Source organism: Neofelis nebulosa, chromosome 14, assembly GCF_028018385.1.
Source record: "Neofelis nebulosa isolate mNeoNeb1 chromosome 14, mNeoNeb1.pri, whole genome shotgun sequence".
Classification (NCBI taxonomy): domain Eukaryota; kingdom Metazoa; phylum Chordata; class Mammalia; order Carnivora; family Felidae; genus Neofelis; species Neofelis nebulosa.
In genome coordinates this window covers 11,665,410-11,691,109 of record NC_080795.1, presented here as the reverse complement: position 1 = coordinate 11,691,109, position 25,700 = coordinate 11,665,410, and the positions used below count along the sequence as shown (strand labels likewise).

Below are 25,700 nucleotides of genomic sequence, written 5' to 3'. Positions count from 1 at the left end.
ATGTTGAACAGGGGTGCTGGCTGGCTCAGTCAGAAGAGCATGTGACTCTTGATCCCTGGGTTGTGAGTTCGAGCCCCACGTTGGGTGTAGAGATTACTTAAATAAATAAAACTTAAAAAAAAAACTAAAAAAATAAATACAAAGCAATTTCCAGCTTGGTCCCCAAATTATTTAGTGCCATGTCTCCCATGGTCCTGCTCTCTGTTGGAGCAGAGACTAAAGGGAAGTCAGGGGAAGTATGATTCATGATCTCTGCACCTCTGCGAGCTTCCGGCAACACAAGAAGGAATATGATGGTGAGAGGAGAGAAGCAAGGGTGCAAACGAATAGTTCCCCACTGAGGAAGTCCTGAGGCCTTCTTTTGAGATCACCTTCAACCTTGTGCCTTGGGAGTAGAATTTTCCATTATATTCTCCACTTAGCACATTACCATCCATACACCAAGTAGGCACACAATGAATAAATGAATCAAAATGCTTCCCAGTCGGATAGAATTCAAATACTGCTTCCTCTATGAAGCCCACCTTAATCCTTAGTCTGAAATCATCTCTAATGCTTCCCTTCTCTGACCACCCATGGAGTCCTGCATGAGGCATGTTTCTTGGTGTTGGCTAACTTCAGAGCTCACCCTAAAGGCTTTACCAACGTATAAGGTTGTGGGGAATTTTGTTTCTCATTGGTGGCTGCTCCAATGTATTTATCCCATCCCAAAGACTCTTTTTACAGTATGACTGACCCACCCAGAGATGGGGCTGCTGGGGTTATAGTCCCTCCTCTGGAATCAGGACAAGATTTGTGACTGTCTCAACTGGCCCAGTGGGGTATGACTGAAGGGATCCCATGTGACTTCTTAGGCTGGGTCACAGAAAGGATCGAGCTCCTCTCCTTCTACGCCCTCCATGATGCTTACCTCAGAATCCAGAGCTATGATGTAAGGAAGCCTGGGACTGGCCAGATCTGTGACCCAAGGCCAGAATCAACCACTAGATGTACGTGAGTAAATCTTCCGGTGATTTCTGCCCCCAGACTTTGAGTGTTCCACCTGAGGCCACAGGCCTTGCGGAGGAAAGGCATGTCCAACACGTCCTGCCCCATTCCTGATGCGTGGACACTGTGAGAGAGGACAAAGGACTATTGTTTTCAAGTCACTAAGTTTTCAGTGAATTCATTTTGCACCAATAAGTAGATAACCAGTACAAACATGAGGGTTCACGTGTAAATGTTTTTCATTTTCTCCCCTTTTCCTACTCGTAACTCCTAACTTCTGTAGCAACCAGGATGATGGTCTGCACACACAGCGGAAATCACATTTCTTTAGGTGATTATGAGAATTCAGTAAGATTGCACGCAAAAGGATCTAGCAGAATGTTCAGTAATATGACGTAACCGATAAATGTTAACTGAAATTGCTACATGATTCATTTATTTTCTAGCTTCACTGAGATACAACTGACACATGACATTGTGTAACTTTAAGATGTAGGTGTTGACTTGATAAACTTGTATTTTGCAAAATGATTGCTACGACCACAGTGTCAGCCAACATCTCCAACATGTCATATAATTACCAGTTTTCCCTTTTGCAGGTGAGACTCTTCAAGATTTTCTCTCTTAACAACTTTCAATATAGAATAATACAGAATTATTAGCTTCAGACTTACTCATCGTATAGCTGGAAGTTTGTACCCTTTGACCAACATTTCTCCATTTCCCCCACTGCTCAGCCACTGGTAACCACCCTTCTACTCTTTGTTTCTATGAGTTCAGTAGTTTTAGGTTCCACATAGAAGTGATACCGTACAGGCTTTGTCTTTCTCCGATTTATCTTATTTAGCCTCATGACCTCAAGGTCCATCCATATGGTCACAAATGGCAGGATTTCCCTCCTTCTTGTGGCCGAATAATATCCCGTTATATATTTCATTACAGCACAACGTAATAATGCGACACATCGCATCTTCTTTATCCATTCGTCTGTTGACGGACACTTAGGTTGTTCCATATCCTGGCTACCGTGCATAGTGCTGAACTGACATGGAAGTGAAGGTATTTTGTCCAGATCTTGTTTCCATTTCCTTTGGATCCATACACAGAAATGGGATTGAAGAATCATATAGTAGTTTTACATTAAAAATTTTTGAGGAAACTCCACTCTGTGTCACAGTTTCTGTACCAATTTGGCTTTGTTTTCTTATAGCTTACTGAATTTCCTTAAAGCTGCTATTTTGATTTATTTGTCTGGTAAACTGCAGATCCTCATGTGTTCAGTTTGCTTACAGGAAGCTTATTACGAGCTTCTGGCGGTGTTACGTGACCTTGATTGTTCCTGTTCCTTGAACTTCTGCGTGGCTATCCTCGCGTCATCTCCTCCAGTCTTTACTGCCATCTCGAAGGCAGCCAAATTGGTTTTTTGCTGCAGCAGTGTGCTGGCACTTCTTCTCTGTAATCCTGGACTTCCCCAAAGGCTCTCTCGTGCACAGGCAATTGCCTAAGTCAGTGTTCTCCAGGAGCTTCTGGACCACAGCTAAGAGGGGCTGAAGCCAGTTAAGGTGCCATTACAGGATCCACGGCTAGGACCAAGGTCCGTCTGCCTGTTGCCTGATGAATTGATAGGTGAGACTTGCCCTGGATCCCTTAGCAGGTGGTGTTGGATGCCACAGTTACCGCAAACACACCCTTGCCCATGGATGCTAAACTTTTGCTGTCGGGGCGACAAAAATGAGGGACATCTTTTGCCATCACGATGCTGATGTAACTCCTCTTACAAGTAAATTACGACTTTGCTTCCTCTGCATATCACGTCTGCCCGACCAAGAAGGAAACAGTCTATTCACATCGATTCAGCAAAGGCAAGTCTCATCTGTTAGTAAATGCTAACCAAACCAGTTGTACAAAACAGCAGCTACTTGAGTAAAACTTCCATTTCTTATCCAGCTGTTCTATGTTATGTTTATATCCCTACTCTGTTCTGTCTCCCATTCCCTTTCCTTGCCCTTTACATTCTCAGACCATTTTTAAAATACACATTGGATTGGTTTATTTGGTTAAAGCCTTTGGAAGGTTTGATTAGAATTTCTCAAGTGGCTAGTTGAAATTGCATCCCATTTGTCTTCTGGCACCCTGGTGCAGGAAATGGTCTCAAATCACGCAGGGCTGGATGGAAACACGTGGGCCCTCTGGGCAGGCTAATCATTTGCTGACCTTTCAAATGGATATCCATGAGATATCTGTTACATGTTTATTTAGAGGTGAGGCTATAGAAGGTTGTCGGCAAGGCCTGGACAGCTTGCCTGGATATGTGCCTGATCTGGCTGCGCGGTCTGTTCTAATCGGCTATTATCTCCGTCCTCCCCAAACTGTATTCGCCACGAGGAGGTCAGCCTGCCCAAATAGAGGGTGCTTCGGTGTTCTGTCATAGATACACAGAACATACTCTGTGCCGGCTTCTTGTCTGTGTCGTTTTGTTTTTGCGGAAGACATCAACTTTATGAAGACAGCAGGTCCCTTGGTGCGTAGCGTAGCAAGGATTTGCAGAACTGGTATCAGGAAACCTGGGCACTTGGTTTCTCTGTGCTCCTCTCAAATGCCTTCCAAATAAGAATGTTGGATAAAATTACCTTAAAAGATCTTGTCTGTTACATTATTGCATCTCTTGGGCCTATGGAGCTGCATGATAAGTCTGTACAGAGAAAAAAGGGAGAATACATAGGAGTTACAAGGGAAATCGCAAGGAATTAACCGATATCCTTTAGGTAAGTTAAAATATCATTCCGATTTATAAAAACACTATGCGATCCAGAGCTAATACTGTAAAGATTTTTCTAAAATCTTGGGGAACTCGATCAGTGAGTAATAGATCACAAACCACAGGATTCATGAAAGAAATGAGAGCTTCACCAGCCATTGCCGTGTTGATCAAAGCACTGTATAATTTTTAAAGATAATTAAAATGTGAATGTTTATATGACTGAAATGGGATCATGTCACCGCAGCAAATGCATTCCTAGGTATTATGTATATACTTCTCAAAAATTTGTAGTCTGGGGGGCGCCTGAGTGGCTCAGTTGGTTAAGCATCTCACTTTGGCTCAGGTCATGATCTTACGGTTTGTGGGTTTGAGCCCTGCATCGGGCTCTGTGCTGACAGCTCAGGGCCTGGAGCCCCGCTTTGGATTCTGTGTCTCCCTCCCTCTCTGCCCCCTCCCCTGCTCGTGCTGTCTTTTTCTGTCTCTCAAAATGTTAAAAAAAAATTAAAAAAAATTTTTAGTCTGATGTTGCAAATACATAACGGAAAATTTCATCCAGAAAATAATTTTTTTTTTTTTTAAATTTTTTTTTCAACGTTTTTAAATTTATTTTTGGGACAGAGAGAGACAGAGCACGAACGGGGGAGGGGCAGAGAGAGAGGGAGACACAGAATCGGAAACAGGCTCCAGGCTCCGAGCCATCAGCCCAGAGCCCGACGCGGGGCTCGAACCCACGGACTGCGAGATCGTGACCTGGCTGAAGTCGGACGCTTAACCGACTGCGCCACCCAGGCGCCCCAATAATTTTTATGATTATGAATACTCATTGTTTTCATGGAAGAGAAGTTTACTTGTTGACTGAATTACATTTATTGAGAAATAAGTAACAAAATAAATGATAACAGAATGACAATGCAGTCATTAAATAACAGATGCCCAACAGTTAATCTGCCAAAACACCAGCTGAAAATCAGACAACGAAGTAAAAGAGATGAGTTCCAATAAAGAGAAAACTTTTCTATGGAGGAATTGGGTGCGAGACATTCATAGTTTGGTTCTGCAAAACCTTCAGGCAATGCAAAGTACAAAGACGAAGCCAGAATTTCAAGCGTAGAAAGAGACATTAGGTACCTACCTACATTGAAGTATTTACTAGAGTGCCCTATTTATACATAGATACTGGTTATTATTATTTTTTTTTACTGGATTAGATCTAGGATTTAATACTTATGAGAGATTATTATGGCTTAAATAAAATGTTGCAGAAGTTATTTCTCTCGTTCTGAAGATTTTCTTATTGATTTCATTTTCTTTCGCCTCCCGTCTTTTTCTTCCCTTTCTTGTAAGGGTGCTTCTTCTTATTTAAACTGCAGCACTGAGGTGAGATATAGGGCATAGAGAGAATGCTGATTATTTTACAGTAGTTTGAGGTTTCTTTTTGCTGTTCATTTTTAGAAAGAAACGTATGTCATTATATTCATCAAAATTAAGCAGTATTATGGAAAATAACTGTCAAATTATCACCAAATTGTGTCAGGTTCCCACCAAAAGCTGTCAGGTTCAAGGAAGTCAAAGAAAGGTGGAAGAACTGTTTAAATTGCAAGAGTCTAGAGAGTTGGCAGCTAAATGCAACGAATCATCCTGGATTTGATCTTGGACCTCTAGACAATTCTTTTCTCCAAATGGAATTATTGTAAAATTTGACAAAATCTGAATGGGTCCTGCGGATTAGACGGTCATGCTACATCAGTGTTTATTTCATTATATAGTTGGTGGTGCTGTGATTATATAGAATAGTGTCTTTGTATTTTAGGAAATATCCACCAAAAAATATCTAGAGTCATGTTTGCAATTTATTTTCAATTAGTTCAGAAAAAAATTACACATATGTGTGAGAGAGAGACAGAGAGACAGAATGAGAAAGTAAATGTATAAACTATTTACAGTTGGGAAACCAAACAAAAGGCATACAGGAATCTTTATACTATTTTAAGTTTCTAATAAATTGGATGTTATTTTTTTTAAGTAAAAAAAACAACAAAAATATTTTCCACCATATTCTCCACACCTTTCAGTTATTTTATTTTATTTTTTGGTGAAAGAAAAGTCAAGATAAATTAGCAAATGCTAAAAATTAATCATCCAGCTTCTGTAAATATTCTTTGTAATTCAGAAAATCGATTTTGGATTTGAATGATCTCATTTTCAATCACAACTTTCCAAGGCAGTTTATGGCTTTTAGCTTTGTGCTTGTGTTTTACAAGGTATAAGATTTACGAACACTTTCAAAACAGTTTTGCAATACAAAAGTTCCTAATTTCATGTTGTTTTAAATGTATTTCTCCTAAAATTGTCCTAATAAAGGATCTGCTAAACTTTAACAAAATATTAGACTTCTAGGCCATGACTACAAGCTTCATGGGAACATTGCTAAGCAAATGAGACATGGTCCATGAACTTACAGAATATTTAAAGCGTTCCACCTTAGGCTGAACTTCACTCAGATTTTTATTCCATTTGCATGCACATTAAGGCTTTTATTTAGTTTGATTTTATGCTCTTAATAACATATGGGTTTTGACAATGGCAGTTTTTCATATTCCTTTCCATACCCTTCCCCACCATGGCATTAGGTTTTAGACAGCAGAATGACCTAAGCTTCTACCGACTCTCCCTGTCCTACAATGCTGTCACCCCGTGGAGTGAGATAGAGAGTAAAGACAAAAATAACCAAGTAATTCAATTACAAATAAGAATCAATTAGAAAAAATAATCTTAAATGTGAAAATTTATTCACATAGTTACAAAGTTAAACACGAAATCCTTGACAAAGTTAATTTCTCCTTACCCCTGTTTTTTCCATCCTACTTGGCAGTTAGAGCTTCTTGGATGTGTAGATTGATGTTTTTCATCAAACTGGGAAATTTTGACCATTATTGCTTCAAATATTCTTTTTGTCCCCTCCTCTCTTTTCTCTCTTTCTGCGGCTCTCATTTTACATATTTTGGAATGTGATCTTTTTTAAGGTTATAACTTTAGGAAAAGACACCTAAGATATAGGACTGAGTATCCAGGTACAAATCTGTCAACACTTAACAAAACACTACTTTTTTTTTTCTGTAGGTATTATGATGTAATGGTTTATTTTTCTATGCTATAATGTTCCATTTAAAATACAGAATGGAGAACATAAATTAAAATTATTCCGTTCATTTATTGCTAACAAAACATGTAAGAAATTGTGCCCATGAGACTTCAGACAGGATCCATCCTAGAGTTAATGAATTGTAGTTGGACTATGCATTGAATCAAAAAAAAAAAAGCCTTGATTTAAAATTAAGAATTAAAGAATCATTGGGGCACCTGAATGGCTCAGTTGGTTAAGTGTCTGACTTCGGTTCAGGTCATGATCTCACAGTTTGTGGGTTCGAGCCCCGCATTGGGCTCTGTGCTGACAGCTTGGAGCCTGGAGCCTGCTTCGGATTCTGTGTCTCCCTCTCTCTCTGCCCTTCCCCTGCTCACACTCTGTCTCTCTCTCTCTCTCAAAAATAACTAAACAGTAAAATAATTTTTAAATATCGCTTCTCGGCCTTTTGGCTAAGATCAAGTGTAAAATAATTTTTAAATAAAAAATAATAAAGAATCATTTATGTTTGCACTCAGAGATTTAGGGACTTTCATTATTGCATACCGGATCATATGCTACAGTTCTCTTTCTTGTTTTTATTCATATTATATAGCATTATATCAACAGAATAATAGAAGAATCAAGCTTTGGAAACCTTAACTTTCAAGGAAAACTTGGAATTTGAAATGAGCATGCTAATGATTTTTGAGCTCCTAGAAACCGGGAAGATTTGCCTGTCAGTAGCAAAAAGTTATAGAGACTGTATTAGTGACGGTTCTCTAGAGAAACAGAATCAACAGAAGATATCTTTACATGTACATGAAATGCAGACATATGAACATTTATGTTATGTTATATTTATTATAGGAATTGATTGATGTGATTATGGAAGTGTGGGACATTCTTTACATGTGCATGAAATGCAGATATACAAACATTTATCTTCACATGTACATGAAATGCAGACATGGACATTTATGTTATGTTATATTTATTATAGGAATTGATTGATGTGATTATGGAAGTGTGGGACATTCCAATCTGCCCTCTGCAAGCGGTAGACTAGGAAAGCCAATGGTGTAAGTCCTAGTCCAAGTGCAAAGGCCCAGGTACCAGGACTGCTTATGTCTGAGGGCAGGAGATGATGGATGTATCAGCTCAGCAGAGAGCAAATCTGCCCTTCCTCTGACTTTTTGTTCTATTCAGGCCCCCAACAGATTGGATTATGCCTACCTGCATCGGTGAGGTTGATCTTCTTTATTCTGTCTACCAAATCAAATGCTCATCTCTTGTGACCATGCCCTTCACGGACACACGCAAAAATAATGTGTTATCGCTCTCTGGGCATCCCTTAGGCCAGTCAAATTGACACATAAAATTAAACATTACAGAGACTAACAAAGTGTTAAATGTTAATGATATTAACTACGTTTAAAAGTATTTTCCACATACACCAGGATGGCTAATATAAAAACAAAAACGAAACCACGATCTCACAGCGAGTGTTTGCAAGAATATGGAGATGGAGAGATTGGAAGCCCTGTGTCCAGCTGATGAGAATGCAAAATAGTGCGGCCACTATGGAAAATAGTATGGAAGTTCCTCAAAAGATTAAAAATAAAACTACCGGACAATCCAGCAACTGCACCGAATGCGTGTACTTGAAGAGATATTTGTACAGCCATGTTTACAGTATCACTATTCACAGTAGCCAAAAAGTGGTAGCAATCCAAGTGTAGGTACGCTGGTGGGTAAATGGAAACACAAAATGTGGTGTATACAAAGGCTAGAATATTTATCATTCAGCCTTAAAAGGGAAGGAAATTCTGACACATGCCACGACATGGATGAACCTGAAGGACATTATGCCCAATGAAATAAGCCAGTTACGAGAAGGCAGATACTGTATGATTCCACTTACATGAGGTATCCAAAGCAGTCAGATTCACAGAGAGAGAAGAAAGTAGAAAGTTGGTTGCCAGGGGCTGGGGGGACTGGGAATGGAAAGGTGTTTTTTAATAGAGTGTCAGGTTTATGAGATGAAAAAGTCCTAGAGATCGGTTGCCCAACAATGTGAATACCCTTAACAAGACTGGACTCTCGAAAATAAAATGCTAAATTCTATGTCGTGTGCCTTTTGCCACCATTAAAAAGAATACTCTTGTGTGAGTATGTTTCTGATGCTACAGGAGTCTTGTGAGATTTGCGGGAAGGGAGAATTGACATAGTTCATCCATGTTCAGAAAGGTGAACCTGCTGCAAATCAAAGGGTAGTTAAATGTTGGGACTGCGGGAGAGGATTGGGAACGGACATTTACAGTGCTGCTTACGGCACTGATCTAAGCGTGTCACACAAAGACTTCACATCTATTTGTTTCCTTTAGTTCTCCCAATAATCTTCTGAAATAGAAATTCATCTCCCCATTTTCAGAGAAGCTATCTGACGTTTAGAAGAGGTAAGTGATTTGCCCAAGATCAAAGACCCAGGAAGAAGCGACATCTTCAAGGCACAGACGATTCACACTGTTCTAGATTCGATATTGCCGGAATTGGGGTGTGACGGACAGCGGAGTACAAACCCTGACCCCCTGCCTCAAAGATGGGACAACTCTATGGTGCGATCTGTTCTTCTAGGCACCCATCCCCACAGCGTTCAGGCTAAGTTTGGATTTTACCTGAGGCAACAGCCAACAGTGTTTGAGTGGGACACTAGAGTTGGATCAGATCTTGGCTGGCACCGAGGACCCATCCTTGCTGGTAGCAGAGGCACCGGCACTCCCCATCATGGTGTCACTGCTAAGGCACGTGTCCACTGCAGTGGCACCCGAGCCGAAGGGATGCACCACGGTGGAGTATGTCTGGCGTTTGAAAGGTCTGGGGGGAAATAAAACATACAAAGATGGCGGAGTTGCATAGCCACAGCTGTTGCTGGACACCCATGATGCACGAAGAAAGAAAATGGCAGGCTCGGGCTAACTGCAATTTTTAAAGGGAAGTGTGAGAATCAGAGAGATTTTGTGCACATTTAGAGATCCCTACCACCACTCCCAAGCCCTAGCCTCCACTATCTTCAGCCACAGGGCAGAGAAAGCTCCAGGTCAGGCACAGGACTGAATTGTGAATGACAACCATTGGGGAACGCTTAATTCTCAGCTGACCTTGGTTTTCTACACCACGGTCAAGGTGCTGATAGGGAAGGGATGGGGATCTGAAACTTGAGATGGGGAGTCCGGCTAGAGTTTCCTGAACTTTCTTGCCCATGACCTCTTGTTGTGAGATGGACCCCCGCCTGGCTCCTCTTTATTTGAAGATTGCAAAAGCCTCAAACGGGGCAAGCACTTTAAAAACAGAAGATCTGCTCCCAGCTCCCCTCTTGGACACCCGTCAACATCTAGTGTCAAGTCTCAGTGTATCCTGACTGTGAATGTGCGGGACCTGGTGGAGGAGGAAAGGGATTATCTGCCGAAAAGGCAACCGTGTGTGCTAACATGTACCAGCAGGAACCAGAAGTGTCTGCCTGGGAGTGGATCCCGGGGGTGTTGAATCAAAGCGTCAGAAGACAAATCTAGGTAAGGGAGAGGTTGTCAACATAGGGATGCTGTTTGGTAACACAGTCAACAGCACCTTGGTGAGGGCCCCAGAGGACTATTAACACTCTGTTGGGATGGCTTTTAGATGTGTGAAAAGTGAAGACCTCATTAAACAAAGCAGAGATGCCAGAAATGCTGTGACTGGGCTCAGAGGGTCTAGTTGTTGTTAAGCCCATGATCTCACCTGGCGAAACGGGGTAAGGCATTTATTTCTTTACCGCAGGCACCAGAGTTGCTCTTAGGGAGAGAACGGCCTTTACATGGAAGGTGAGTGATGGTGTGGGAAGAGGAAATGACTTAGCAGAAGCCAAGCGAACAGAAAAGACAGTCGAACTTTCCAGTGCAGGAAGCGACTAGGTACTAGTGGTAGCTGAGCTGGTGGCTGGGAGCAGGGAGCAAAGGACGAAGACAGAAGGCCTTATTACCATGAGGTACTGCCATCCAGCAGTGGCTGTAGCCTCCACAGGTGGTCCTCCAACAGCTGGTATTAAGCTGTCGTCAAAGGTACCAAAAAACATCCCTCTGTCTTCCCAAACTCCCACTCCCACGAATGTCGAGGGAGATGGCGTTTAATGGATACGGAGGAAGAAATCTCAATGCCACGTGAGCTAACACAGTTCTGAGCAACACAGCTCAGCAAGACATTCCCTAAGCTGAGCTAACATAGTGGCTTCAAGAACTCGATACTGGAGCTGACTAGAACTTAAGTGCTCCTGGACTTCTCAGGGATCCCCGGGGTGGGGGTGGGGATGGAATTTCCAGTATCTGCCATAGGGACTTTGAGGTCATCGTCCCTCCAGGAGTGGCCAGACTTCGAATGCAGTCTTAGTTCTACTAGTCTGGGGGTTCAGGGAACGGATTCTGGGGAAATCAGTGTCTCACTGGTTCTTTTCTGAAGAACGGGTTTGGCTCAGCCGGCAATCCAGTGAAGGCGTAAGTCAAGTTGCCGGAAGCTGAGGGATTTAATAGGGAGGGAGGAAGGATGTAGGTATGAGATAGCTAGGAGTTGTAGCAGGAAAGTGGGAGAGAACCAAATGCAAATGATAAATTGACCGTGGTTGGGCAGGTCGCTTAATTTTCTCCCATTTAGCTTCTGTAAAGAGAAAAATTTGCCAGGTGATGTGAGTTCACCTTATAATTCTATACTTCTAGTAGTCACTGAGTTCTGTAAATTCAGCATGCAGACACATTTGCCTTCAATCTATGTTACGGACTGAACGTTGGCGTCTCTCCAAAATACAAACATTGAAGCGCTAACCCCAAGTATGATAGTATTTGGAGGTGGGGCCCTTGAGGCATAGTTAGGTTTAAATGAGGTCATGAGGTGGGGGACCCACATGTTGAGATTAGTGTTTCATAAGAAGAGGAAGAGGGGGCAGGGCTCGCTCTCGCTCCCTTTATCTCTCCCTCCCTCCCTTTGTTCACCTCCCTGTCTCTCCACTGTGTGAGGACACAGGGAGAAGGCAGCCATCTGCAAGTTGGAAAGAGAGCTCTCACTAGGAAGTGAACCCTGAGGGATCTTGATCTTGGGCTTTCTAGTCTCCAGAACTGTGGGAAAACAAATTTCTGTTGTTTAAGCGCCCCCCCCCCCACCTCAAGTCTATGGTATTAGCACGCTATGTCTTACTATAGCAGCCAGAGCTAAGACATCTACTAACCCCTTCTCTTTACCTCAGATGCCAAGATTCAGACGCCATGAATTTTCCCATAGTCTACTGGGCTAGAAAGTAGTCCCTGGTCCCTCAGTAACATCAAGAAACTTGGCGATGAGGGTGCCTGGGTGGCTCAGTAGGTTAAGCGGCCGACTCTTGATCTCGGCTCAGGTCATGATCCCACAGTTTGTGGGATCGAGCCCTGCATCGGGCTCTGCCCTGACAGCACAGAGCCTGCTTGGGAATCTCTCTCTCCCTCTCTCTCTCTGTCCCTGCCCATCCTGTGATGGGCTCTCTCATTCTCAAAAATAAGGAAACAAACATTAAAAAAAACCCAATCTGGTTATTAATAACCACTCCTTAGAAGCAGAATAGTGTAGAAAGAGAACCCAGGATGTATAATCAGAAGTGACCCTGGCAGAATCATGATCTCATTTCTTTAATGGGAGAATAAGTACTCCTGCCTTACCAGATGTTTCTGAGGTTCAAGCACAACTGTTTGCACTGCAAATAGCAAATACTTGTTACATAATTCTGCTTATTATGACTTTTATAAAACAGAAACACACACAAATACTACAAGATTTTTACAAACGGACAAATGAGACACATAAAAGTGAATTAAGTTTTCCTCTCAGGACAAGAGCGCAAAAGAAAATGCCTAAAACCGGCCCACTGTTTTTTGTCACTTACTTATCTTACTTATTTTGGATATCTGTCTTGTTTGGGTTGTGAGTTTTTCTCTTTCACGGAGTTATTTCATTTTCAGAAATAGGCCTAACACATCACAATAAAGCATAAAATACGGTCTCTTCATGGTTGACTCCAACATGGCAGTGAAAGGTGAATGTTAGAGAAGAGATAAGAGGAGGGAGGAAATGAAGAGTGACCGGGAACAGTGCTGGTCTGGATTTCTGACAGTTCTCGCAACACGTATTGTTTTAACTATCAGTTCTTGGGTGGAAAAAGTAGTTAGCAGTAACGTTCCCAAGAAGCAACAATTAGAAGAATGTGGCATTCAATTTTCGTTAAGAAATCAAGGGCACAGGGGCGCCTGGTGGCTGTCAGTTAAGCATCCAGCTCTTGATCTCAGCTCAAGGTCTACATCTCAGGGCTGTGAGTTCAAGCCCGGGGTTGGGCTCCACACTGAGCATGGAGCCTACTTAAAAAAAAAAAAAAAAGAAGACGGAAATCAAGGGCACAAAAAGGCATATTCATACTCAATTAAACTGAGAAGTCTCTAACACACTAGTGGGACTTGGAAGGTATCGTGTCCTTGATTTGTCCCCACTGGGACAGCATATTAGTGATCGATGACATCTCCCACGTACGTATTCCCCACCCATCGCCACGCTCCTTGAACACATTTTATTCTGAAATTCACCCCACTTCGCCTCTCCCTTACTCTTAATTACCAACTATTGTGGGTAGTTGTCGTTCTCAACGTAGCATGCTTTATTTATGTACCTTGGTCACAAAACTCAGATGTAAATTAAAGGAGAATCTCTTACATAGCTTTATGCCAGTTTAGCTTTCTTATTTTAGTGCTGAGAACCTACATGGGGTCCAATGGAAAGCATGCTGGTTATTATACCTCATTGCTTACGTTAGTGAGGTCTTATCAATAAGAAATAAATACGATGGTCAAAACCTGGTCTCAGAGACAAATGGAACCTAGTTGACTTAAGAGACACTTTATACAGTGTTATATTATAAACGCAAAATACATTGGACACAATGAAGCTATAGCTTGAATTAGAAATTGATTAATAATGTCGCTGAAAGGAATCATGACGCATTTGCAAATGGTATTGACAAACAGAAAAATTCTGTTAATAATGATCTAAGCTTACGAGCTGAGAAGGAAAAGATAAAGCAATTGTCAGACTGTATATGGAGCTTTTCCAGGATAGAATACTGTTATGTTTTCTCCCCAACAACGAAAAAGGGAAGCAGAGAAAGGGAATAACTTGTTGTTATTAAACAAGTATGCTTCGGTTTAAAAGGGCATAATGCTGAACTGTCTAGAGAAATATTTTGATTTCCATTATTGCCAAATATTTTCTTCCCAAGTACACAGGAAAACTTCCTGCTTTAGGAAATAAAGACCAGTGGAGAGCTACTCTTGCCCCGATGCACAGGGGTTGGGAGTGTGGCAGGGGATATGGTGGGGAGGTGCACTGTAAGACTTACAAGGGTGGCCAGAAGGTGGGGCTTCTTTCTTGCATAACGGACTTGCTCACATTCTGTTTGTGATCCAATTAGACACTAAAACTTCTCCACGAAGAACAAGCCAAGACTTAATATGTCTCCCTGGTCAGGTACTAGCTCAAGAGGAGAGAATGAACGACTGTAACTTCCCATGCGTTTTCAGTTACATCCGTCCTGACGAGTAACTTTCAGGTCACGAAACTCTTTCATTTAAGGGCCAGTATTAGGAGATTAGGGGAGGGGCAATTTCTCTTTGTCCTTTTGTCTACACACCCAAATAAATAGTGCCTTCTCCCCCCTTTCTGTACTTGTTTTTGAAGTAAAGACATATTGACTCGGCCTTGAATTGGGGTAATGGAGAATTGATATAGGCTGCCTGCAACATTTTCTAGTTAAATTAGTCGTGCTCTCATTTTTGGAAGACACATCATATCTTGCAGGTAATGGAAATAATAATCTCTCATTTCTACTTACCAAATGAGACAGTTTTCTTGCCATCATTTTTCAAGGAAGATTTTGAGTCACGGGCAACTTTCGTTATTTTTCTACTCTTCCATCTGAGAGAATCTGCAATCTAGTGATGTTGGATGGAACGCCTAAACTCAGAGCAGTGCTGAAAATAAATACATACAAAAATCACGAACCAAGCACAGAAAACAGAGATCTGTCTAAAGTCTTTATTTTACTATGGACAATGAAGATTTTTTTAAATTCTAACATTAAAACAAAATTATTGCACACAAAAGAGCAGTGAATTTGGTAAAGAAGGAAATGGCAAGAACTGTCAAGTCTGAATTTTGTCTTTTTCAGTGTCCTAAGTCACAGAATTTCATCAACTCCTCATTTAACCTTGTATCAAAAGGGGGGATACACTCTTTGAAAAGAGGATTTTAGGGCTCCCCTGCATTATCGCAGAACTATTTTCTCTCAACATCACGAACTTGTTTTGAATCACATCCAATTGTTCCCTGTTGGAATTCAGACACTCAGGAGTTGCAAAGTCTGCTTCCTCTAACGCTGGCTTCTCAGGGTGCATTCACACTACTCTTCCCAGAATTGTACCGAAACCTCATTTGGGATGGAAGTTACATTTTCAAAATAGAAACTGATGAAGAACACAATGTCTTATATTTCGTCTATAGCTCATCATTACTTTTTTTCAAAAATCACATACAGAATTTGAAAAATAGTAACAACCAAACAAAAATAAAATACCAATATCAAACTACAACAACACCCCTTTCAGCCTCTCTGACTCCTTCCCTCCAGATTCAGGTGGAACTTGAGAGGCTACAGTGACTGGAAGGCCTGAAGTTTCTGCCTCCTCTTCCTAATGTGTTCACTGTATTAAACTTTGGATCTTAGTTTTAGGAAGCAAATGATGAAACCTATCGAGCAGTGAGTTTCTCGCCCGCCACCCTCCCCGTTTAATTCATCTGATCTCAGGGATATCCTGTAGGGCGGGTGACTCTGGTGAACCTCAGAGCAGGACCCTACCAAGCTACTCTGTGTGGCCTGGGAGCAGAGAAGAGGAACGCTATTCCCTAAATGTTTCATCTGTTCCATAGAACAAAACCCTGATTTTGTAGTAAAACAATCTTTCCCCTGACTCTAATCCATGCTCGGTCATTAACTATTTGGGAGACATTAGAGAAGTTAATGACTCAAATATGAGAGTTCCATAGTTGTAGATTTGAATTCAAACTCCCATAGTTAATAGCTCTGTGACTTTGGGCAAGTTTATTCAACCTCCCTGGAACCTTAAAATGGGGATATTAATATTTATCTCAGAGGGTCGTTGGGAAAATTAAAATTTGCCTATTCCTAACATACATAATTTTGTGTGTGACATTAGGGAAAGTTATTTTTTTCTCTTGGGTTCTCAATTTTCTTTTCAAAAACAAGTAAGCTGATTTTGCTAATATTCTCTGAATTTCTGATTTATTGGTAAATCTTTGGGTTTCTTTCCAGGTTCTCTATAGATTATGATTTCATGATGTTAGAGAAGATTGTATTCATTAGTTCAATCCAAATGCTTTGGCTACTGCAATTTATAAGATCAATATTTATTTACTCGAGATACCCAGGTCTGGTTATGTTACCAGCTGACTTGACCATAGACAAGTTATTTAACTTCTCTTTCATCTTCAAAAAGGAGATTATAACACCTACTTCACAAAGCTCTTGTTAGAGCAGATGAAATAGTATCTGGAAAGTACTTACGATGGTGCCTGAATTATACAAATGGTAAAATTATTTTCATTATTCTTACTAACAAAAAAAATCTAAAGTGTTTGTGACAAATTATACAGAGGAAAATGGGTCAACCCAAAGAATATAAGTGGTAGAAAGAAGTCACATACGTGTCATATACACAGGTCAAATATACTCATTGGACATTTGGAACGTGGGAAAATTCTCAAGTTCAGGCTGATGGCCCACTTATTTTAAGCAATTTTTGGCGACTCAAAATTCTAGGCAAACAGAAAGGTCACATAACCCTTCAGATTTTAGTAGAGTACACTGGGCCCTTAGTATTGAAAAAGAACTAGGTAATTTTCAGCTTAGTGTTTAGGTAGCAGGGTCTGCACCCCGTAGAGTTATCTGCCAGCAAAGGGCCTGGAGTTTTCTTCTTTGCGATAAATACTGTAAGGGAGGCCCCTCTTGATGGAAGCACAGTTTCCTACCCTCATTGTATTCCATCCAGCTTTCATGTTTGTTGGGTCATTAGCACAGATTCCACCACTGAAACTTCTCTTTCTTCTCTCCACCATTTTCTTTCAGGTACTATCTCTATTAAATCTATCTGATAGAAAAACTTCCCGGTGAAATATAACTACAGGGCCATCCAGAGCCAGGGAATGGCTGACTTCCCCTGGAGTATTTGCTGGTAATTGAAATAAGCAGTATTAACCACTCCCCAAACAAGCAGTAATTTTTTGTACACAAAAATTATTTTTTATCATGTAAGCAAAACGTGTGTGTGAAAAGTCAAGGGCTCAATGATACTGGATGGGACAGGTTTCCCCTGCTACCCATGAGCAGAGCTTCCTCTGAAACCTGTCATAAAGCGAAACGTCATGAAAAAGCAGTTACCAGTTTGCAAATGTGAAAATCCTCAAATTTCTTTGGGTGAGCGAAAACATGTTGTAAGGTCGGTTTTTCATAAAAGCCGAGTGGCACAACGCAAACTTTTGGAAAGCGGGGAGACCTGTATTTGATCAAGGAACACCAAGTTTTGAATCCTTTGTTGACACAGCTCTCTCATTTTCTCCTGAAGATGTAACCCCAGGGAATAACAGACACGTGAAGCTGGAAAGAAGTACATTCTCCTGAGTTGGGCTTTAGCTCCAGACACCCCTGCAGAGCAGCAGGGACTGGGATGGACTCCTGGGAGGGCAGGCTTCCCTGAGGCTGGTGACCATGCCGGGCCTGGAGCAAGGCACACTGTGTGCTGTTGGGCTGGCCCCCTGCACACAGGTAGGTCTGGGAACTTGCGTCACAATGGAACAAGAAACCGCTGCACCTGCCAGTGGACAGTAGAGAGCACATTTGCTCATTTAACGCCCCGTGTCTTCATCTCTAAAGTCTGAGTGATCTTCCTTCTCAGGACAGAGCGAGGGGGTGGGATGGGGAGGAAAGGACTCCTAGAGCAGCGTCTTCAACCAGTCTGCTCATTAGAGGGCATTTAAAAGACACTAGCATCTGGGTTCTATCTCAGACTAACCAGAATCCCTGGGGGTGGGGCTTAGACATTTAAAGAAAAGCTTCTGTGGTGATTAAGGGGTGCAGCCAAGATTGGGAACCACTGTCTTAGACGCTAACAGTATTTGTTATAAAAAAGTGAAAAACTACAGTCAGACAAATACAGTGATTTCACTACCCCAAAATGATGACCATTGCCATTGTGGTCTTTGTATCTCTATCTATGTCTGTTTCTGTATCTATGAGATATTTTCAAACAATGTGAAGAATTAATTGCTGCAACCTAGTAATTGGTACACGTAAAATATTTCTCTTATATAATTTGTTCTATTTCTGAGTGTGAGTCTTTCCCGAAGCTGTTCGCTAAAAATGGAAAAACACCTCTGTCTTGGTCCATGGGCTGCTATAATAAAAGAACAGAGACTAGGTGGCTTATAAACAACAAACATCTATTTCTCTGGAGGCAGGAAATCCGAGAGCACCGGCAGGGGCCGGTGAAGGGTCTCTTTCTGGTTCATACCTGGCGTCCTCTCGTTGTGCCCTCACATGGTTTCTCTGGAGCGTCTTTCACATGGCACTAATCCCTTTCTCAGGGCTCTACCCTTCCAAGCACCCCTGAGAGGCTCCACCTACTAATCCCATCACCTTTGGGTATCAGGATTTTAACATACGAATTTAGGGGGACACAAACATTCTGTCCCCAGCAACCTCTCAAATATGTTCTTTTCTATTTATTCAATTCTTTCCCTATCTTGCCCTTTTCCATACACACACACACACACACACACACACACACACACACACGGTGCCTATTTATTTTTGAGAGACAGGGGAGGGGTGGAGAGAGAAAGGGAGACAAAGGATCTGACAGTGCAGAGCCCGATATGGGACTTGAACTCATGAACTGCGAGATCGTGAACTGAGCTGAAGTTTGGTGCTCAACCGACTGAGCCATCCAAGCGCCCGTCTTGTCCTTTTCTTTAAACTGTGTCGCCTGGCGGGCAGCAGCTGGGGGTTTCGGTTCTTGGGTCTGCACAGGCCTACCCTGCCTTGACGCAATTTTAGCCCCTCACCTTACGGCCGCGTCATTGGTTCCCTCCAGGAAGGCAGCCGATCATTTTACTGCATCCAATACTTAACCGTGAACCCTTTCCCCAGGCTGTAGTGTGGTTCAGAGTCTGCGCTGGGATCTCAGGAGGGAGGCGACTGTGGTGGCCTGAATTAAGCAAGGTGTCAGGCAAGAGGTGGCATTTGAGGCGGGCCTGAAATAACTTTTAGCGGTGGAGAGTACCCAAGAGTTAGGGAAGGCAGCTGTGAGTAGAAGGACTGTAGCAGGCGAGGACTGGAAGCGGGATTTCTGGATGCAAGGACAGACTGCCGCGAGAGGAGGTTCTGGTCTGGCCCAGACTTCCCGAAAGGCAACTGCGGGAGATGTGGCTACAGGGGACGATCACGGATAGGTCCCCGAAGCTTCTCCCTGACAAGCAAAGGAGAGTCAGCATTTTATTTTGTGGATGCTGGGGAACCAATGAGGCATTCTCTCTGGGGTGTGACAATGAAACAGTGCTTTATGAACGTGAATTCGGTGGCCACGGGTAGAATGGTTTTGGGGAGAGGGGGTTACAAAGCTATTGCCTTAGCTCAGGCAATGAGACTGAGGGACTCGACTAGGGAAAAGGCGATGAGGGATGGACAGATGGGGGCGGATGTGACCAACATGCAAATGTGGTCCCTTCACGATGAAGTCACGGGATGCCGCTGGCTTGTGGCAAGAAGTGGAAGATGAAAATGCCGAATCCAAGCCTGGGCAACTGCAAGAATGGTGATCCCATGAACGGAGCCAGGAATGCAGGACGAGTGGGTCTGGAAGTGGAGACAACCGAGGGAGATGTTACAGATACTATGGATAGCACTGCACAAGTATTTTAGACAACAACAACGGCAAGGAAAAGCTCGGCCCAGAGTTTTGAACTCTACACCCCCGGAAGAGAAGAAGGGTTCCAGTGTGGTAGGGTCGGGAGGAATGAATTAGAAGAAAATGCCCATCTGGCTACATTTGGAAGGGAGGTTAGATTCGAAATCTTCTCAATCCATTTGGCTAGGCGGGTAAATTTCTTAGGAGATCTCTCAGGAGATTGTGTTTATAGCTCCTTACATAATCATCAAATATTAACTTTCTGGCAAGGAAATTCTATGCCACATAAAGAGGATCCCTTGTGTTTACTATTACACCTAAGTAGAAATAAATGCCGAACAAGGTGGTTCTTAAAGTTTACTATTTTTTTTTTAAAGAGAGGGGGGAGGGACAGAGGGAGAGAGAGAGAGAAGGAAAGAGAGAGAATTTCAAGCAGGCTCCGTGCCCAGAGCAGAGCCTGATGTGGGGCTCGACCTCACGACTGTGACATCATGACCTGAGTTGAAATCGATAGTTGATGCTTAACCAACTGAGCCACCCAGGTGCCCCAGTTCTTAAAGTTTAAAAAGGACTACACTGGAGCATCCTTTCTAGAGTCCTATTAATGTTTTATTGAGGAAATGTCCCTATTTACTTCTGAGTAAGGCTTAACTCTCTCTGTCAGGGCAGTTTTTCTTGCGAAACAATTAATCTGTTCCCGTGGTTCCCCACTTCCAGGTCTCCCAGAGGTCTTAATGACAACTCAACAAACCTGTTACAGAAAATATAGATGGTATTATTTTAAGTGGATTTTTTAAAGATAATTTGAAAAAAGTCACGGTAAAAAATTGTACCAGTTTATTAGGTAATTTTAACATTAGGCTGTTTTGTAATCCTCTTTCTAGAGTATTCAGTTACGGTGTATGGGAATATGGATAGTTATATCCTGAACAACTGAACCGGGGCTTAAAATATTTTACAAAACAGCAGTCATTTTTCCCCGCACATATATATGTGTACCAAATTCTGTGTTAAGTGCCTGACATAAAATGTTTCACTTATCTCCACATAACTTGCTGAAGATGATGCTACCATTAACATCGTTCTTCAGCGTGTGGGGCTTGTGTATTTGGAAATTCAGCTGCTTGTGAAAATGTATTTGTAATCCCAAATCAATACTTGTGGCACCTTTGCAATTACTCGCGGATGTGCACACGTGCAGAGCAGGAAAAAGTCTGGGTTGCCCAATGCACATGTTCCCAGGTGAGGTTGGACAAGATGAGGTTTTACCTTCTTCTTCCAGCTCTCAGACTGTAAACAAGTATCCTTTTTTGCTGTCTATGTACCACTGTTTGTGTGTGTGTGTGTGTGTGTGTGTGTGTGTGTGTGCATTTTTGTGTTTTATGTTGGACATTGCATTGGTAAAACATTGTTTAAAGCAAAGGGCTGATGTGCTGTCCAGTGTTCCTAAGAGCAAGAAGGCCACGATGTGCCTTGTGGAAAAAAAGTGTCAGACAGGCTTTGCTTATCATCGGTTACAGGCTGCTGACAGTGAGTTCAATGTCAATAAGTCAATATTAAGCAAGGCATCTTTACACGAACACACATAAAACAAGCCTATGTATTGACAAGTCGGCAAAAATATTGTAACCAGAATCTCGTAGGAACCTAACCCTATATTTCCTGTGGGGACAATGGTTCAGTGATTCAGTGTTCACTAATTCCGTATCTCTAGCAACTTTCTAGAATATAACTACTGTGAATAGGAGAATCACTTGGTGTCTCTATGTTGCATATGAGGAAGCTGAGGCCCAGGGTCACGTGCCTAAGGGCTTTCTGTAGGTAAGTGGCATGGCTACGATTCAACTCCGTGGAGTTTAATGACTTCAGGGCTTTGCTGCCACCAAAACCTAGTTGAAAACTGTGCTTTGGCTCCTTCCCATAGTCTCCTGTGGTTGATGTTTTTTATTTCAGCCATTTGCATCCTGAGAAACATTTCTTCCACTGTGAGTCTGAATTGCTTCAATTCCTGTCTGCACTGGTACATAGCCATTGGGGCTGTGCTTGTCAACAGGCTAGTGCTGGGTGTTCTAGACTTCTCAGCTGCCACGTCACCTGCTCTGCTGAGCCCACAGGGCATGAGTGCCTGTAGCACCTGGACACATGGGCAAAGTCAGTCCACGTATAGGGTCAAAGGAATGGTCAACCTTTGTTCTTATTCCCAGCAATTCTGAGCACAGCACCTGCAGGAAGCTTAGTGTTATTGCCTACATTTCACTCCTTAGCTAACATTTTATTCCCTAGCTCTTTGCTCCTACCCACTAGTCGAAATACTCATCCAAAGTTCCCGCTTAAGGGAATCGAAGCATTGTAATTTGTTAACACAGACGTAGCAACAGCACACATTCCCACCTAACACATCACAAAGGTGACACACATAGTGGCAAGCCTTTGCTGCCCCCGAGCTCGGAGTTTCCAACCACTGACACTACACTTCTCTTGTTTTAATGTTTATTTATTTTTGAGAAAGAGAGAGAGAGAGTGAGCGAGCACGAGCGCACGAGTGGGGAAGGGGTGGGGTGGCGGGGGGACAGAGGATCCGAAGTGGGCTTCAGCACTGAGAGCAGAGAGTCTCATTTGAGGCTCAGACTCTTGAACTGTGAGATCATGACCTTAACCATGACCTGGGCCACCCAGGTGCCCCTAACATCTACACTTCTGAATTTACTTTACTGTTTAGGAAATTTCTTTTTTGTGAATACAAAACTAATAGATATTTATTACAGATTATTTGGAAGATAGAAGAAAGCAAAGAGAAGACTATAGAAGGCATTGCTTGTCCGTTCTTCGCATATAACCGCACTTAGTGTCTGGGTGTGTGTCCTTTCAATTTTTTCTCCCTTAGAGTTTATATAGTTGAAAATGCTGCCTTCTAAGCTTTTTCATGTAATGTTATACTACAAATATTTTCCCATCCAGTCAGATAGACTTAATACTAGTAAATGATAGCAAAAATAGTCCAGTATATGGGTTCACCACAAATTAAAGACTTCACATAGCTGTCTATTCAGGATTTTTACTTATTTTTATATTATAAAACAACTCTACAATAAGAATCCTTGTAGCTAAATCCTTGCGCAAACCTCTAGTTATTTTCTTTGGAAAAATTATTAGAAATGAAATTGGTAGATCAACAATATGCACATTTTTGAGGCCTTTGAAAGGCTCACACTCAGCTGCAGTGTAAACATTGGTTAGATTCAAACATCTTCTACTCTTTAACTGAATTTCCTGCATGCCAGCAAATATATTAGTGGTATGGTGGACAGGCAGGGTAAGGCTTAGAGAAATATACTTCAAGGACAGTGTTTTACAAGAAAAGTCGCTACCTGTTAAATCTTCCAAGTATTGATGGCAGAAAGGTAAGGGCAGGCTAGAACCAGATTAAATGTGTGTATGTGGGAGCTCTGTTTGTTTGGTAGCTGCCATATTTCCCCCCAGCAAGTTCCAGACCGTTCTGACTTCGGATGTATATTTGAACTTGCCTGAAACAGCTGCCAAAATGGGGTACTGACTTTTGAACACTTGATGCTGATTTTCGACTCAGAAGCTGCCTCTTGACTTTGAGTGGTAAAATTCCCCCAAAATACTCGTCTAGAGCTTGGAAGACTTTTTAGCAAAGTAACTTTCGCAGGTGTAGTCGCTGTAGGGTGGAGCTCTGTTGGAGAAGTTCTCCTCAGTGATGAGATAAAATCATTTAGCACGGGAAGACCGTATCTGCAGCTGCCCGTATCTATTTCCATCCCTTGGAAAGAGAACTATTGTGTCGTCAGGGTGAAAGAGCTTTGGCTAACTTGTGACCATTGTCCCTCGAGAAAACCACCACCACCACATCAATCTTTCTGCTCGGAGAGTGACTAATGATCGATTCTTGGGACAGGATCTGTGTCCTTTACATCCAACAATAGAGACAGAGTTGGGCCCACACAAATCTCTTCGTAAGTGAATCAAATGCAACCAAGCCGTGCACGTTGTCTACACGTCAGACCACAATTTCCTTTTGGGATTTGAACAAATCAGATGGCAGAGAGCAATGGCATCCTTCCTTTCCACCAAGAGAGTGTTTATCAGGCACAGGATTAGTTTATGCATGCCCGAAGACAAGAACGTGGTCAGTAGCTAACGGTGGCGATGAATGGTGTTTACTCTGGAACAGCGCTTGCCACGAAAACTCTCTTACGCGTTGGCAAGCGCCCCAAATGCCGGCCGTGGGGCTGGCAACAGCATGTGGTAGGGCAGTTTGTCTTTGAGGCCACTACTTCCCCTTTTTGTCCACGTACTTCATCTATCTCCTCCCCACTTCCTCTCTTGCAACCTGGGTCACAGAGAAGAAGGATGCGATAAACAACTTCCAGTAAGATAATAATTACGTGTGTTACTCCTCCCTAGGAATATTTTAATTTCAAAGTAGGTCCATGAGGAGGATGCCCTTACCAGAAAAGCAATTTCCAACGTGTGCTTCGCTGCCACTGGCGTGTATATGTATATGTTTATAGACAGGGATGCTTCCTTTGGGGGTAAGAGGGTGAAAAATGTCAGAATCGTGGGTAGAGGAATATATTTCCATAATGGAGTTATTTTTATTTGGCCCAAGGGGTCGTTGATCCATCTCACAAACTGTCAGTGTAAATAGCCATGTGGCTAGTGGAAGATTCACTCTTTTAAACCTGATAGTTCTCTTACATGCCATCCATTCTCCTACGATTACAGTGAAGATTTGACAAGTATTAAAATCACTGACTATTTTCCTGCGTTGTTAAAAAAAATTCTTCGTGGTTCCTTTCAGCAAATTTCTGCTCGATTATCCTGGAAATGTTTCCGTAGCTCATTGTTTTCTTTCTGAACTAGGAAAAAGTTTGCTACAGTTCCTAGGCGCTAGGGGAACACCGAGTAGGTGAGCAGTGATAAGATAAATGGATCTGGTCCTCTGTTTACACTACAACAACTTCCTGTTCTTTCAAAATTCAAATTTCTTTTTTGACAAGTATCTACTCATAAAAAGCAAGGAAAGATTGAAGGGACTGTTCACATAAAGAGGAGCTTTTCTAGTGTGATTTTGCATTAGGTGACTTTTAGATTACTTTCTGCTTTTATTAAGAAGAAAATTTTATTTTATCCTGTTGGTAACAGGCAGTATACGTTCAGGTGTACAGGAAACGGTTCATGTGTTTTTGTCTTTAATTTTGTGTAGAGGAGTAAATTCTCAAAAAGTAATTAAAAATAATTTCTTCATTCTTTTAGGGCAGTTGTTAGTGTCTATTGTACCGAAAAAGCTCGATACATGTTTTGACGTTATTTGTTACCTAATTCCTAATGACTTTATTTCAATGTACTAGAAGCTTCTCACAGGGTGGATTAAGCTACCAGGGTTCTTCTTCAGTATGAGAAAATAGTTCAGTGACATAAAAGAGAATGGGCCTTAACACATTCTTAAACTCATTCTTAACAAGCTTAAACTCAACAGCTTTTGTTGAGTTTACCTAGCACAGTTCAGTAGTTAAGATCCAGGTAAGGTAGCAAATATCACACAGGACCAAGGCTCTGCTCAGAGGTTCTTCGTTTCCTAGGCTGTTCCCGAGGAATTCATTTAATTTCTCAAGCTGCATCAAATGTGGATCTGATGTTTTAGTTGATTCACTCCTTCCAGATACCAATAGCATTCACAAGTATGGAGTCCATTAACATGTCAGCATTGGGCCGTTTTCTAAAACGGATC

The 25,700-nt window shown here is 42.0% G+C and overlaps 1 long non-coding RNA gene and 1 pseudogene across 3 annotated transcripts in view; one reads left to right on the top strand and one right to left on the bottom strand.

Annotated features, from left to right (window-relative positions):
- LOC131494923 (uncharacterized) overlaps positions 1-25,700 on the bottom strand; it is a 74,135-nt gene that overhangs the window by 7,958 nt on the left and 40,477 nt on the right. For 2 of the 3 annotated variants that reach the window (XR_009253647.1, XR_009253648.1), the window contains exons 2-4: positions 14,800-14,938; positions 1,662-3,679; positions 911-1,111 (exon numbers count right to left, since the gene is read on the bottom strand). This is a non-coding gene — a long non-coding RNA (uncharacterized LOC131494923). Of the gene's footprint in view, positions 1-910; positions 1,112-1,661; positions 3,680-9,547; positions 9,723-14,799; positions 14,939-25,700 lie in introns of those variants that run through there. The other variant, XR_009253649.1, reaches the window with a different exon arrangement.
- On the top strand, positions 7,323-7,459 carry LOC131495177 (U2 spliceosomal RNA; annotated as a pseudogene).